Here is a 15,613-nt window from a genome sequence, read left to right on the forward strand (position 1 = left end):
AGGTGAAAGTTCTCTGTTTTCCCAAGGGAAAGCAAATGGGTCTTGATTCTCAAGAGCCATAGCTATGATAAAGTAGGTGTTACCTGGGCTGGGGTTGTGGGTTTGACCCTCAGCACCCCATATAAATAAAAGAATGGTATTGTGTCCAACTACAACTATAAAAATAACTATTAAAAAAAAAAAAAAGAAAGTGTCAGCAAAATCCAATACGTAATGCTGTGTTCCCAGTTGAGTATGAAGCACTCTCAGTATGGTGGCCATGTTGGAAGTGGCCACATAAAGTGACAGAATCAGTATTTTTAATTCCATATAATCTACTGTCATGTGTCAAGTTATATCCAGCTTTCTCACTGGCCACAGAAAGAAGTTAAAAGGACTATGGGTTGGGCTAATTATGTTTACTTTAGCGAATTTATGGTATGGTCTCTGTTATCTCTTAGTGGCTACCAGCAAGCTGGTATCATTTAGTGGTGATTGTCCCTCTAGGTACAGGCAAAACAATAGAAGGGTCTTTTGGATTCCCCCTTAAAAATGGCTTTATAGCTGACACATGCTTAATCTCCAGGCAAAATAAATGAAATTCCTCTACAATAGTTTGTAGACATCTACCCTATAAGATATCAACATATATAATATATTCAGAAATGAGTGCTATGACCACTAAGTAGGAGGTAGACAGCAGGCATCCAAGTCACAGTACAAGGGTTACAGCTTGAATTCTCAATGTTTTTCACTCATGTACATCCATAGCAGTTAATCGGTATGAGGATTTGTCAGAATTGCCATGTATCAACGTACTCAGGTCCCTTGTCCACCAATGTTGGTACTCTCTGACTACTTTTTGAAAACCAGTGTATTGTCAAATCTATATACAGCCTCTTATCCAGAGTCATGGCTTGTACCCCCGAACTTTGACCTCCCACCTAGTCATCTCACAACTAAGATCCGCAAGATTTTTCAGAGGTACCTACAGGCTCTGAGTTCATTACATGTCCTAATTGGTGAGTTTGGCTTTGCCTCCTTTTGGAGTAAGAGTCCATTCTATCTGTGTGACTGCCTCCTTTTCCTTTTCCTTATTGAGAGGTACGAATTGAAGTCTTTTGTCCTTTGCAATTACTTCCATAATTGTACTACAGCAGCATGGGGTTGTTTATTCATTTTTCTTTCATCCATTCTTGCTGATATTAAGTCCACCAGCATCTGTTATGGGAGAGTTGAAGAGACTCTTCAAGTTTAGGGTAGGTTTTATGGACTCCTGTTTCTGCTAGTCTCCTTCTACTTAGATCTGCTATCAGTTGAACTGCTTGCTGGAGGGGCTGCCTGAGTAATGAGATACTCTTCCTACCAGGCCACTATAAGTAAATGTGGGGTCTACAGATAACACTGCTTTCCTCATCCTGTCAGTGAAAATCATACTATCTGATCCTGGAAAAGGCTGAACATAAATAGTATGTTTTATCCCTGTTTGTTTTATCCCCACAAATACAAATAGGTCTACAAATCTTTCATAGAGGCCCACGTGACTCTGACAAGAGGAATATCTCCTGAATATAATTACAAGAGGCTGCAAAACTGATAATGACCTCAAACTTTCACTAATAGCCCTATAGTAAGGCCTGACATAAAGCAAGGTAGGCAGTCATTGAAGACAGTTTAGATAATGCTATGATGTTACCCAGTGTCCCACAAGTTGAGCAATCTTGCCAAGATAATTTCTTTCACTTTCTACCTGAACTTGGACCCCAGTTCCACCAGTTCTGCTGAGGGTACATGGTCTCATGTTGGAATGTAAATGTCTTTCTGGAGTAGGGAGCAGATTAGGCTCAGACTTCTTCTGCTGGGTCTTTAACTTTGGATCTTAACAGCCTAGATTTCTTTGTAGTTTCACCTTTAGCCTCAACTTCTGAGCCACTGAAGTTAGTGGGCTCAGAATGGGTCCCATATCTGAGGGTCTCAATTTCCACTAGTCATCAAAGTCCTAATAAGGTCTCTAAGTCTTCAGTGTTCTCTTAATTAAGCATAATTTATGGCCTGACCTGCAGGTGTTCATCTGCAAGTTCTTAACTTTATAACAGCACATCCTTGCTATAGAATATATAGAATCATGATATAGAATCATGTCATTTGAAAATAGTGATAGTTTGAGTTCTTCTTTACCTATTTGTATCCCTTAATTTCCTTCTTTTGTCTAATTGCTCTGGCAACAGTTTCAAGAATGATGTTGAATATAAGTGGTGAAAGAGCACATTCTTTTCTTTTTCCAGTTTTTAGAGGGAATTCTTTAATTTTTTTCTCCATTTAGAATGATGCTGGCATTTGGTTTTGCATATATAGCTTTTATAATGTTGAGGTATGTTCCTACTATCTCTAGTTTTTCTAGTGTTTTGAACATGAAGACGTGCTGTATTTTGTCACATGCTTTTTCTACATGTATTGAGATGCTCATATGATTCTTGTTTTTAAGTCCATTAGTATGATGAATTACGGTTATTGATTTCCATATATTAAACCAACCCTTCATCCCTTGGATGAACCCCACTTGATTGTGGGGTGTTAGGGTTTTTAGTCCTTGTTTCCTCCCAACCTGCAGGAGAGATAGGGAGAACACACCCTGGCCTGGACAAGGCAAGAAAGGAGAGAGCCAACTGACCCCCCACACTCAGCCCTCCCTCCCTCGCCAGAGAACAATCAGACACATCAGGGAGACCAGTCAAGGCAGGAGCTCATTTATTGAGGAAGCACACACAGCTAATATAAGGCATAGGAGCCAATCAGGATAAAGGTCAGCAGGGTGAGGAGAATTCCACGAGGGCCAAAGTGTTCTGAACCTATCCTAGAGGTGGTCCAATGTTTCATCACAACCCACAGTAAGCCCTTCTGGCTGATCACCAGGTACCATCTTAGCCATGTGCGTCCCCAAGATCAGGAAGTGAGCATCAGTCTGCAAATTAGGTTTCCTTTTCTCCATCATAGGTTTCTGTTTCTCTGATGTGACGTGCCCTACAGTGGGGCACTATCTTTTTAATATATTTTTCAATGCGATTTTCCAGAATTTTACTGACAATTTTTGCATTTATGTTCATCAGGAATATTGGTCTGAAGTTTACTTTCCTTGATGTGTCTTTGTCTGGTTTGGGTATTAGGGTGATATTAGCCTCATAGAATGAGTTTGGAAGGGTTCCCTCCTTTTTTATTTCATGGAATGCATTAAGAAGTATTGGTGTTAATTCTTCTTTGAAAGGCCTGTAGAACTCGGCTATGAATCCATCTGATCCTGGGCTTTTCTTAGTTGGTAGGTTTTGATGGTGTTTTCTATTTCATTACTTGAAATTGATCTGTTTAAATCATGTATGACCTCCTCATTCAGTTTGGGTAGATCATATGTCTCTAGAAATTTGTTGATGTCTCTGATATTTTTCTATTTTATTAGAATATAAATTTTCAGAATAGTTTCTAGTTATCTTCTGTATTTTAGACAAATCTGTTGTGATATTTTCTTCTTCATCTCATCTCATAATTTGAGTTTTCTCTCTTTTTCTCTTCATTAGCATCAACAGGGGTTTATCTATTTATTTTTTCAAAGAACCAACTTTTTGTTTTGCTAATCTTTTCAATTGTTTCTTTTGTTTCAGTTTCATTGATTTCAGCTCTGATTTTGATTATTTCTCATCTTCTACTGCTTTTAGCATTGATTTGTTATTCTTTTTTAAAGGCTTTGTGATATAGTGTTAGGTCATTTATTTTTTTTACTTTTTATTCTTTTAATGAATATGCTCAATGCAATATACTTTCCACTGCCTTCATAGTGTCCCAGAGATTTTGATATGTTCTATCAGTATTCTCATTTACCTCTAAGAATGTTTTATTTCATCCTTAATTTCTTCTACTACTCATTCATCATTCAATAGTGTACTATTTAGTCTCCATTTGTTACAGTAGCTTCTATTTTTTTATTTTATCATTGATTTCTAATTTCATTCCATGTGGTCTGATAGAATGCAGGGTATTGTCTCTGTTTTTTGTATTTACTAAGAGTTGCTTTGTGACATGACATATGGTCTATTTTAGAGAAGCAGTTATGTGCTGCTGAGAAGAAAATATATTTGCTCATTTGCTTGATAGATGAAATATTCTATATGTCTGTTAAGTCTAAATTACTAATTGTATTATTTAGTTCTATAGTTCCCTTATTTAGTTTTTATCTGAAAGATCTGTCCAGTAGTGAGAGAGGTGTGTTAAAGTCACCCAGTATTATTGTATTGTGGTCTATTTGACCCTTGAAATTGAGAAGAGTTTGTTTGATATACGTAGGTGCTCCATTGTTTGAGGCATAAATATTTATAATTGTTCTGTCCTGCTTATATATACTTCCCTTGAGAAGTATGAAATGTCCTTCTTTGTCTCTTCTGATTAACTTTGGTTTGAAGTCTACTTTATCTGAGATGAGAATGGAAACCCCTGATTGTTTACGTAATCCATATGAGTGATAAGTTTTTTTTCCCACCCTTTCACCTTCAGCCTGTGGATGTCTTTGCCCATGAGGTGAACCTCTTGAAGACAGCATAATGTTGGGTCTTGCTTTTTAATCCAATCTGCCAATCTATGTCTTTTGATATGAATTTAGGCTGTTAACATTCAAGGTTATTATTGAGATATGATTTGTATTCCCTGTCATTTTGATTTATTTCTGGTTTTTTAATTGTCTTACTTTCTCATTTGGTTTAATGTCCCTTTAGTGTAGATCCTCCCTTTGCTGGTTTTTACTTTTTTTTTTCCACTTCATCCTCATGGGATACTTTGTTGGGAATGTTCTGGAATGTAGGCTTTCTAGTTGTGAATTCTTTTAATTTTTGCTTATCATGGAAGGTTTTAATTTCATCTTCAAATTTGAAACTTAACTTTGCTGGATATAAAATTCTTGATTGGCATCTATTTTCTTTCAGAGCTTGAAATTATTCCAGGACCTCCTAGCTTTAAGGGTTGAGAAATCAGTTGAGATCTGAATTAGTTACCCCCCATATGTAATTTGATTTTTTTCTCTCACAGCATTTAAGATTTCATCTTTATTCTCTGTGTTAGTCATTCTCATTATAATGTGTCTTGGTGTAGGTCTGCTGTAATTTTTTACATTTGGGGTCCTGTAAGCCTCTTGTATTTGATTTTCCATTCCATTCTTTAGGTTTGGGGAAATTTTCTGCTATTATATCATTGAAAAGATTGTGCATTCCTTTGGTTTGTATCTCTGCTCCTTCATCTATTCTGATAACTCTTAAATTTGGTATTTTCATGTTATCCCATAATTTCTGAATATTCTGTTCATGGTTTCTTACGATCTTCTCTGCATGGCCAACTCTACTTTCAATATTATATATTTTGTCTTCATTGTCTGAGATTCTGTCTTCCAAGTGGTCTAGTCTATTGGTGATGTTTTCAATTGAATTTATAGCTTTGTTTATGGATTCCTTCATTTTGAGGATTTGTTTAGCCCAAGGCCAGCACAGCCTTCATAAATGAAGGTTCAGCTATGTGAGAAATCCAAAAAGAGAGTTTGACTTAAAGAGAAAGACTCTAATTACCTTTAAACCAGCTCCAGCAGCTTCTCCTACCTCCAGCCTCAAGCTACCTATTAGAGTAGCAAGGTTTACTGAAGAGGCCAGTGAGAGAGAAAGAGAGAGAGAGAGAGAGAGAGAGAGAGAGAGAGAGAGAGAGAGAGAGAGAGAGAGAGAGAAAGAGAAAGAGAGAGAGAGAGAATGCAAGGAGTGGGGGAAGAAAAATTTCTGGGGAAAATCCCATCCAATGAAGATTAAAGGGGGCAGTGTCCCAAGGTAAAGTGCGAAAATTGGGTCTTCAGGGGTTGTGGCCAGACCTGCCTCCACACAGACAAGCCCTAGTACCTAAGAAAGGTAGGGAAAGCTCTGGATGCAAAGATGTATCTAAGTGCCTCTCACATAGCCAGGGAGGTAACTCAAATCACGTGCGAGGATGGCCCCCCACAGATTTTTGCTTGTTTTTTTTTTCCACGATCTCTCTTTATTGAAGTCATGTTTCACTTTCTATATTTTTTCTTTGATTTCACTCCTTATACTATCCTTTACTTCACATATCAATTTAACTATGTACAATCTGAACTCCTTCTGGGACATTTCTTCAACTGTGTTATCCATGGCTTCTGTTGTTGAAGCATCTTGGATTGTTTGGGGCACTTTTTTCCCTTGTTTGTTCATGTTGTTAGTGTGTTTTCCCATCTAGAAGTATGGATCTAAAGCAGCATAAATTCTACCCTGGAGAACTATAGCATCCCTGGAGGTTTCTAGCACCTCACCTTTAATGTTAAGACTAATATCAACAGCACCCAGTGTACACAATATATAACCTTAAACCTTATATTTCCCACTAAGTCATCTACTGCTTTCTTGCATAAAATCAAAATGATAAGTTTAATAACTATCTATAGTATAAACAGAAAATTTGTTAAAATGGTTTACAATTTCAAATGGTAGATGAGAGAACAGAGGTAGTACAGAACACAACATTTGTGAGGAAGAAAGAGAGAAACCATAAGTAAAAATTCACAGGAAGAGTGGAAGAGGAGCTGACAGAGATTGGCTGTTGGAGAGAAGTTGGAAAGAAAATCGAAGAAAATAGACAAGAGGGAGGAAGAATACGAACAAAGAGAAAAAATTAAAGACGTAAGAATACAACAAAAATGCAAAACACCATTCATATATCATTGTCCTCCACACACTGATGCATAAAAAGCATCCTATTCCAAGTATGGTAGAGAGATTATCAAACCAAAAAATAAAGTAAATCTTGCTGGAAAGTCGAACTATCTCTGTTCAATAGTTTCTCAGCCCTATCTCTTATGTCTCTCAGGATCACCAGATCAGCCCTTGCAAACCCAGTTACTATCTCACCAATCTGGGCTTCAGATACCTAAGGCTCAGCCATGCTGCAGTCCCAAGATCTCAATGCAGCTCCTACTTGCAGAGAGAACACCAGGGATACAGTCATGCAAAGGAGCAATCCCAAGATGCAGCAGCATGACAAGGGCCATAAGCACTCTCATCAGGAAGACCCCAGGCTCCTCCAAATCCACAGGCACCCCCACTCTGCACTTGCAGGTCCTGGCTGGAGTCCCCAGACAGAGGGTATTGTGGTGGTAAACCTGCTGGCACCCAGGCTCCAGGCCCTGGCTAGTGTCCCAAAATGAGTGTAGTCATGTGCAACCAAACCTGGAGTCTTCCCCACAGCAGTCCTCTAGACCTATCAGCAGTGGTAGTGGAGGTGGCTGTTGGCAGCAGGCAGTGGATCAGCAGTATTGGCAACTGCCACTGCAGCTGTGGGGGCAGCGATCATCAGGCAATCTCAGGGGAGCAGCAGCAGTGTTGGCTTTACTTGCATCTGGAGCAACGGTGTCTTCTGTGGCAGCAGCACCTGGAAAGAAGACCTCCAGGTGAACTTGGGATGGCAGCAGCCAAATCAGAGGCAGCAGTGATGGGGGTAGCAGTGCAGGTGGCAGTTGATTGACAGGTGACCTCTGGTTCAGTGGCAGCGACCCCAGAAGTAGCTTCAGAGGTATAGCATAGGCCGTGCCCAGATAAGAGAACTCCGGGCATGGCAGAGGCATCTGCAGCAGCAGCAGCTGCAGCCTTGATTAACTTGTATTTAATAGTAAAGAAATGTACTGTTTCACCTAACACCAGGCCCAGATAATTAGCACTAGACCTGACTACTCCAGTGTCAACCTCCTTCATAACCCAGATTCAGTCTGGGTCATTGGCCTACATACTGGGACCTCAGATTAATAGACCCCATGATCCTAGGCGTATAGCAAACTTTCAAATATCATATTAAGATATTGGAAGTAAAGAAGAAAATCTCCTTCCGTGGTTTGCTTTTAGAGTAAGGGAAACATATTCAGAAGTACTTCCACACACTTCCTCTTACATCTCTTTAATTGAAAGGGAATCAAATATCCATTTCTAAACAAAGAACGGCAAACGAAAAAAAAATCACCATGACTAAAATCATCATGGCTTAGTGAAGTGCATACACATGTAAGAGTAGTGAGACTACTAGTAAAAAATAACACTACATTCTATTGAAAATAGAAAACGGTACTGAAAGAAGTTACCTATAAATATTTGGTGAACAAACAGTATGGTCAACTACACATATGTAGAATTATATATTAAGTCACTATAATGTTCTTCCAGAAAAATGCTAATGGCTCATTAAGATCAAATTAGCCTACAGAATTGAGATCTCTAATCTAATACCCTGTGTGACTAAATTCATTTCAAAAAGGCCTGCAAAGTGTTTTTCTGTCTATAACTTTAACACATTTCCTTTATTAATATTCATTCTACGTATGGTTTATCAATTTTGAAATAAGTATTCAACTAGAATAATAAATTTTACACACACACACACACACATACAATTCTGGCTTTTTTTTTTTTTTTTTTGATACCAGGGATGAAACCCAAGAATTGTTTAACCACTGAGCCATAACCCCAGCCCTTTTTATTTTTTATTTAGAGCCATTGCAGCATCAAGTCAATTCTGGTTTCTAAGAAAAAAGTATTACTCCAAACTTTAATCCCCTAATGGTAATATCAGTTTTCATGTTCCTCTCTCTGCAATCAAACATCATTCACATTGCACAAAATTTAGTGGCAAATAGATTTATAAAAAATAAAAAATTAAATAGAAATAATTATAAATCAACACATATTTTGTTTTTGTTGGATTTTGTTTCTTATGACAAATTTTACATTGAAATCCTCAGAATCCTCTTTGTTTCCATATGCATACTGTCAGGAACTATGAAGACTTTAGACTGTACTTACAATCTAACAAGTTTGTCTACCAATATTTTATGGAATAAACTGGCAGAATAAATAAGAGTCTAAGATCAGAAACAAAAAAACTTCACTTCTGGTGATACATCAAAATACAGGAACCTCAACAAATTCTCACCTTCCTCCCCCAACCCCAATCCTCAGGAAGGATATCAATGGATCCAGTTCAGAGCCTCTGCCCTTAAGTAGTTTGCTTTACAAGGAAAAAAATGCAGAGTTTAGGTTTGCTGACAAGTGTTCAACAACATCTATCTGAAAAATGGCACCAGTTGCACTTCAAGGACCAATAATTATGTAAATTAAAAATCCTTTAACTTAAGTTGATACACACACACACACACACACACACACACACACACACAAAGCTTTAGTCTAAGTTCCAGTGATATGAGCCAAAACTTTAGCAGATTTATAGTACTCATTATTTAGTTAGAAATGTAAGGTTCCCTGCTTTTCTAGTAAAGTTCTTATCATCATAAAGGGTCTTGTGAGCAAGCCAAGATATGCTGGTCTTGCATTCTTGTAGTGACGATAATGTACAATAGAAAATAAGACTCCAATGCTCATTTATCATTTATGATGACAGATTGAGAGCAGCTGCAAGCACAAAGCTGACAGTTCTGCCTAGGATGATGTACAACACCAACCAGAATGATCCTAAGGTGCATTAACTTTATAATAATATACAGTGACCATCACTGATCTGATATGCAAGATGCTTGTGGTAGTATATGGGAAAAGAGATTGTTCAAAAGCAAAAATATATTATGTGTTGACTTAAGACAACAAGACTTAACAAGGATCACACAAGGGACTACTTACTGATTGGGCATGTTTTGAGAAATGTAGGATTTTAATTTCTTATAAATTGTTAGAGTCTGTAAACAAGTCAGGATGGCGCCTGGTATTTTGCCAGGGGGAGTGGTTTGTGAAGTGGTGCCAGCGAGCCATTAAGTGTGGAGATTTCTTATTGGTTGACTGCTGTATCTAGTTTATATTAATTAAGATAAGCTGTGTGGAATGTATGAATACCTCTGCTATCCTACAATAAACGGCTCCCACTCCTGCTGTATCAATGTACACAAGTTGCTGGTCACCCCCGGGTTATTTTGCTGCAGCCGGACTGCGGCAATAAATATATGCAAATTTGCCCATTTCTTGAAAAATGTTCTGTGAAATAATGGTACCCCCAGATCAAAAGTAAGATATGAGAAAGTGGTACCAAAAGATAGTCTTAAAAGCAACAACACTTTTCCTCCTCATTAACTCATAGGTGCTTGGGCTTCGTGGAAACAAGACACAGGTCATAAGGAATTATGGCCAATTAAGGTCCTTGTAATCCAAAATCAGCACATGAATCAAGGAACTCTTCTCCTTCTAAAGTGGATGATTTCAAACGGATCCTCTCATCTCTTGTACCTTCTCTAGTTTTTAAATTAAAATCACAGAATTTACCTTTAGATCTTAGAGATAATTAAGTTTAGCCTCTTCCGTTATGAGTGAGACTCAGAGAATGAATATGGGCTGCATAAAACAAACTGAGTGCTGCTACATGCTAAAAATTGTGTTGGGGACTTTACTAATATTATCCTATTTAGTCATCCTAAGATTCTTAAGGGAAAAGCAACCTCTTTCTCTTGTTTTTCTTCTCCCTTTCCCTTTCTGGTACTGGGTATCATACCCAGGGCCTCCCAAAGACTAAGCAAGCACTGTACCCCTGAGATATACCCCCATCTAGAGAAAAAACTATCTCATCACACCCTCACAGGAAGAAACTAAGTGTATTTTAGTACACATTGATGTCCCACTGAATCAACGTTTTAACAATATAAACATCAGAATAAATAACTCATTTACAAACATCAATATTTCATAAATCAATGTTTTTATAATGATTCAAACTCACTCTGAAACTTTACAAAATTGGCTTTATTCATCTTTTATTAACTACAATTTATACCTAACTGCCACTCTTTTAATTTCTCCCTCAAAATTCATAATTCTTGAAACAATGGACTCTAATCACTTATTCACTTCTTCACATAGGTTTTTGTTCATTCTTTAACTTAGAATATACTGATTTCAACTTCTTTCTTCAAAAGAAGCACATTTCTATCTATTTAATACATTGATGACAATTTATTCAATTGATCACATAATATAAAAAGAAGACTAAATTACCTGTTTTTTTACAATCCTTATTATGCCCCAAAATTCATCCCACCCCCAACTCCATTAAGAAAAAGATCTTTGAAACATTGACGCAAGCTCCACATTTAAGCAGGCACTACTAAGCCTGAGCCAACCAAGAAATCAATTCATGATATTGTGGCAGAGTAATAAATACACATATGGTCTCTGTTTTAATTTTTTAGCTCTCAAGTCCTCAAATCCTTGTACTGTTTGAAGTGAGTGTGCTTGGTTTTTGTCCCAATGAGATATCTAGGCTCTAAAATCCCCTGTATGCCCTCAGGATAAGGACTAGTTGCCCAAAGGAACAAACCATATAATTAGAAATAGGGTTGGATTTGCAGTCCTATTCCCTCAATTCTGTTGAGGAAAAGGCTGAAGGTCGATTTATTACTAAAAGTCAGTGACTTAATCATACCTACCTAGTGAAGTTTCCATAAAAACCCAAAAATACAGGATTTGGGGAACTTTTGTCCAGATTGCTAAACTAAGTATGTGGAAAGTCAGACTTCCAGAGAAGGCATGGAAGCTCTGAACTTTTCCTATACCTTGACCTAGGTGTCTCTGCATCTGGTTATTCATTTGTTCATTAAGAATATGCTCGCCTAGCATGCGTGAGGCACTGGGTTTGGTTCTCAGCACCAGATCAAAAAAAAGAAATAAAGATATTGTGTCCACCTTAAAACTAAAAAAATAAATAATAAAAATATATTCTTTGTAATAAGTTTGCAATAGCAAGCAATTATCATCCTAAGCTCTGTAAACTTCTCTAGCAAATTAATCTATCTTGGATAGAAATAATGGGATTTCACAGGAACCTTCAATTTGTAGTCACATTATATAGAAGTTGTGAGTAACCTGGAAACCAACTATATATTGTTGGCAACTAAAGTAGGGTCGGTTTTGTTAGATGTGTGTGTGGGTGTTATATTTGCATTCATAGAGATATATAAAAATGAAACTCTTCATAATAGTTTTATTCAAAGGATGAGATTAAGAATTGAGTGAACTTTGATGTCATGCACTTCTTTGTAAGTTGAATTTTTATGATAAACATCTACTGATTTAATAATGTATAAAAGAAATTTTTAGGACAAAAGAAAAATCAGATCTATCCATTCCAAAAGGGAAATAGAAAATATGTATTCATTGATTATTTTTGCTCTAACTTTATCTAAACCTCAACAGCTCTAGCTCAAAGATATATTATTCGATATTGATCTTAGTAATTTGCTTGCAAAGCTCTCAATTTGCACCTTAAAATAGGATTTCAACTAGCTATTAAGTTCTACCTATGTTCTAATTTTAATGGAAATACATTAGATTAAATAATTTTTCTTTCCATATGTTAAAGAAAATCCTGAGATGAATTACTGCTGTGGAGAGTAATACAGGAAGAAAAAATAATTTATATATATATATATAAGAATAAATATTATAAAAATGCAACTGTCTATATTCTGCATTCTTTAATAGACTGACAAAATAGTATAATTTTTCATACTTTCTTTTTAAATTAATTAATAAAAAGCATATTTTCAAATGAAGAATTTTTTTGAACACTCATTTTTGTAAAAGTAACCCAATGAAAGAGCATGCAAGGGTGCTAAGAAGAAAATTAATTTCAATACGCAGTAATTGGAGAATTTGAAGTAGAAATAATATTATCTAATTATTTAAATTTTATAAATGAAACTGGCTGTTCTGTGGGAAAATAATTGTGAAACGGCAGGAGTTGTAGGCAGAAAAAAAACATTTTTGGAAGTAGTTGTATTGATGTGAGCAAGATATGATGTGGTTTTCTTCTCTTCAGTTTTCTGCATAAATGTTCTCTCTTGGTCCACAGTACCAAAGAGTAAATGCATGACTAATCAGATTCTGGAAGGGCTTCTTTGCACCTCTTGACCACTCCTTCAGCTGTGTCTTGAGTAATGAGGAATTTAAGATTATTCTCTCTCCCTACAAAGAACATTATTTTCCAGAGTTGAATAAGCCAATTTTATGGGCGAATATAGACCTCTGGGGTATCTTCTTATGAGACATTATTAGCTTTGTTTATTGTGTGACTTCCTGTTGTCCATCCTGGTTAAAATTAAAATGCATTACTCCCATTCTATTCTCTTTTCACTATTATTTCTTTTGTTCCTTTTCCTTTGTTTTCCCCTTAAGAAAGGTAGGTTCTGGCCTCAAATCTTTCAGAGTTTCAGTTTACTTAGAAATGTGAAAGAAGGCTTTGGTTTTTGAGATATAACCTAGTTATCCATGCACATTGCTTGTGTGCAGCTGGAATTGTTTCCTAATTACTCTGAGCATGCATGCTCTTACTTCTTACATATTAGGTGATAAGAATCTAATAGCTGTTATTGCCTTACATTTTTAAAAAGAATCCTCTACTACCTCGAAAGAATGTATAAGAACTTTGAAAGACATTTTGTTTTTTACAAATATTAACTCATTAGTTGTACAAATTAATGGATTTCATTGTGATATTTCCCTACATGCATATATTGATTGTGTTTTAATCATATCCACCCTACAAAGAGTTCCTCTTCTACTTTCAGGTATGTCTCCTCCTTCTCCTTCTTCTCATTTCCACATATGAGAGAAAACATAATACTTTCTGTGTCTGGTTAAGGTTATTTTACATAAAATGATGTTCTCCAGTTCCATGTGTTTTCCTACAAATGGCAAGATTTAATTCTTCTCCATGGTTCAATATTATTGTATATAGCAGATATTACAACCAAGGCCAGTTCTGAAGTAAAGCAAAGTGGCTGTCCCTAGCGGGTTCTATTTTGGAAGGCTGATAATAATTAAACAGCAAGAAGAGAACACACTCAGTTGTTTAGATTGCATTTGGATTTCCATGTCTATACCATCCCTGGAGTTTAGTATATTTTTACATTAAAATTATAAATGAGAATTTAAGTTTCTGATATTTCTGAATTCCACTAGCAAGTAGATAAAAGAATTATAAATCAAATTATAGTATGACTAGATTTAAAGAGCATTTTTAAATATTTTTCATAATACCGTTTGTTCTGTTTTGTTTTATTTTTCATGACACAAGTTATTTTGTATCAATATATAAGAGAAAAGTTCCATTCAAGAAACAAGTCACTATTTAGAACACATCATAAAAAATGATGAGAATGCTACAATTCCAATTGTCTGTGCTACTTTGGTGTTTTGGAGAAATCCTCCCTCAAGTTTGTCTCATTGAAAGACATTCTTTACCCAGGACATTTAAAGTGTTAAGTTCCTTAACACTTCCTAGATAAAGCAAAGATTAAGACCTGAAAAGGTGGAGTGAGTTTTCCCAGGACTTCTCTGTCTCATTGCTTATCCTAAACAGAGTATAATGGAATGTGAAACAGCCCCCAAGTCTCTTGATTCTCCCTTTGTTATTATGGTATGTAAATACCCATGGCTCTGTGCCACAATGTTAGGAGATAAAATTTGCTAATCTAGGACTCCCAATCTAAACTGATTATTTGTGTATTGCTAAATGGTCACTCAACTTCAGAAAGACATTTTATGATAGGATTATGAGTTAGATTATCACCATAATTGCCACCCTGTCTATCCTTTCCTAGACATAAAAATCCCATAAGTCATCTTCTCCATGAGAAGTCGAAGGAGCACAAAGGAAATACAGCTCACTGGAGCCATTTGAACAATGACTGTAAAAATAACATCTGGTCCTTGTTTTCATGCTAAATGTGTTTTTTAATTCACTACAGGGGACACCACTAGCAGCAGTCAGTATAATTTATCTAAATCTTTAATACTCAGTGTTTTATTCAGGAACAGAAATATATTTGCTTTCTAAAGAGCATCAAGTGTAAATGTTAAGAGATTCTTTTTAATATTGTAGGATTATGAGCGGGTATTGAAGCAATCGATTGAGAATGTGTAGTTATCCATCATTGCCATCGTTAAATGAAACTGCCACACAGAAGGGCCTTATGTATGTGTGTGGAGGTGTATATGTGTATATGAATATTAGTTGATTTGAATATATAAGGAACATGAAAAACACTGGTAGATATAAAAAGAACCACTGAACCATGAAATTTAATGCAATAAATCTACGGAACATAAAACTTGATTGAAAGAAAATGATTCATTTCCTACTGAATTTTTTTAAAGAAGGCTGCTCACATTTTTTTTTTTTTTTAATTTAAGCTGGATGATGCTTACCGATGACGGGCAGTGTTCAGATATGTCCAAATTTCTCTAGAAGCTTAGGCTTTTTGATAGGTCTTTGTCTTAATTTTTCTTAAGATATTTGAACATAAAAAAAGCCCTTTTTCTTACGGAGACTTGGATATTTTGAGTATTAATCCTAAATAATTCAAGTTTTTCTTGTTCTAAAGCACTCACTTTAATTTTCTCTATAAACTCAGGAGAATGTGATTTTGTTTCTCCACTGAAGCAAACAATATACATTAAGCACATAGTCCAAGTATTGAAAAACATGGATAAGAACATTTTTTGGTAAGTAAGCATGATAAAAAGAAAGAACTAACAAATGCTAAATCTCAAAAGCATGG

This window comes from Ictidomys tridecemlineatus, chromosome 3 (assembly GCF_052094955.1).
Source record: "Ictidomys tridecemlineatus isolate mIctTri1 chromosome 3, mIctTri1.hap1, whole genome shotgun sequence".
NCBI lineage: Eukaryota > Metazoa > Chordata > Mammalia > Rodentia > Sciuridae > Ictidomys > Ictidomys tridecemlineatus.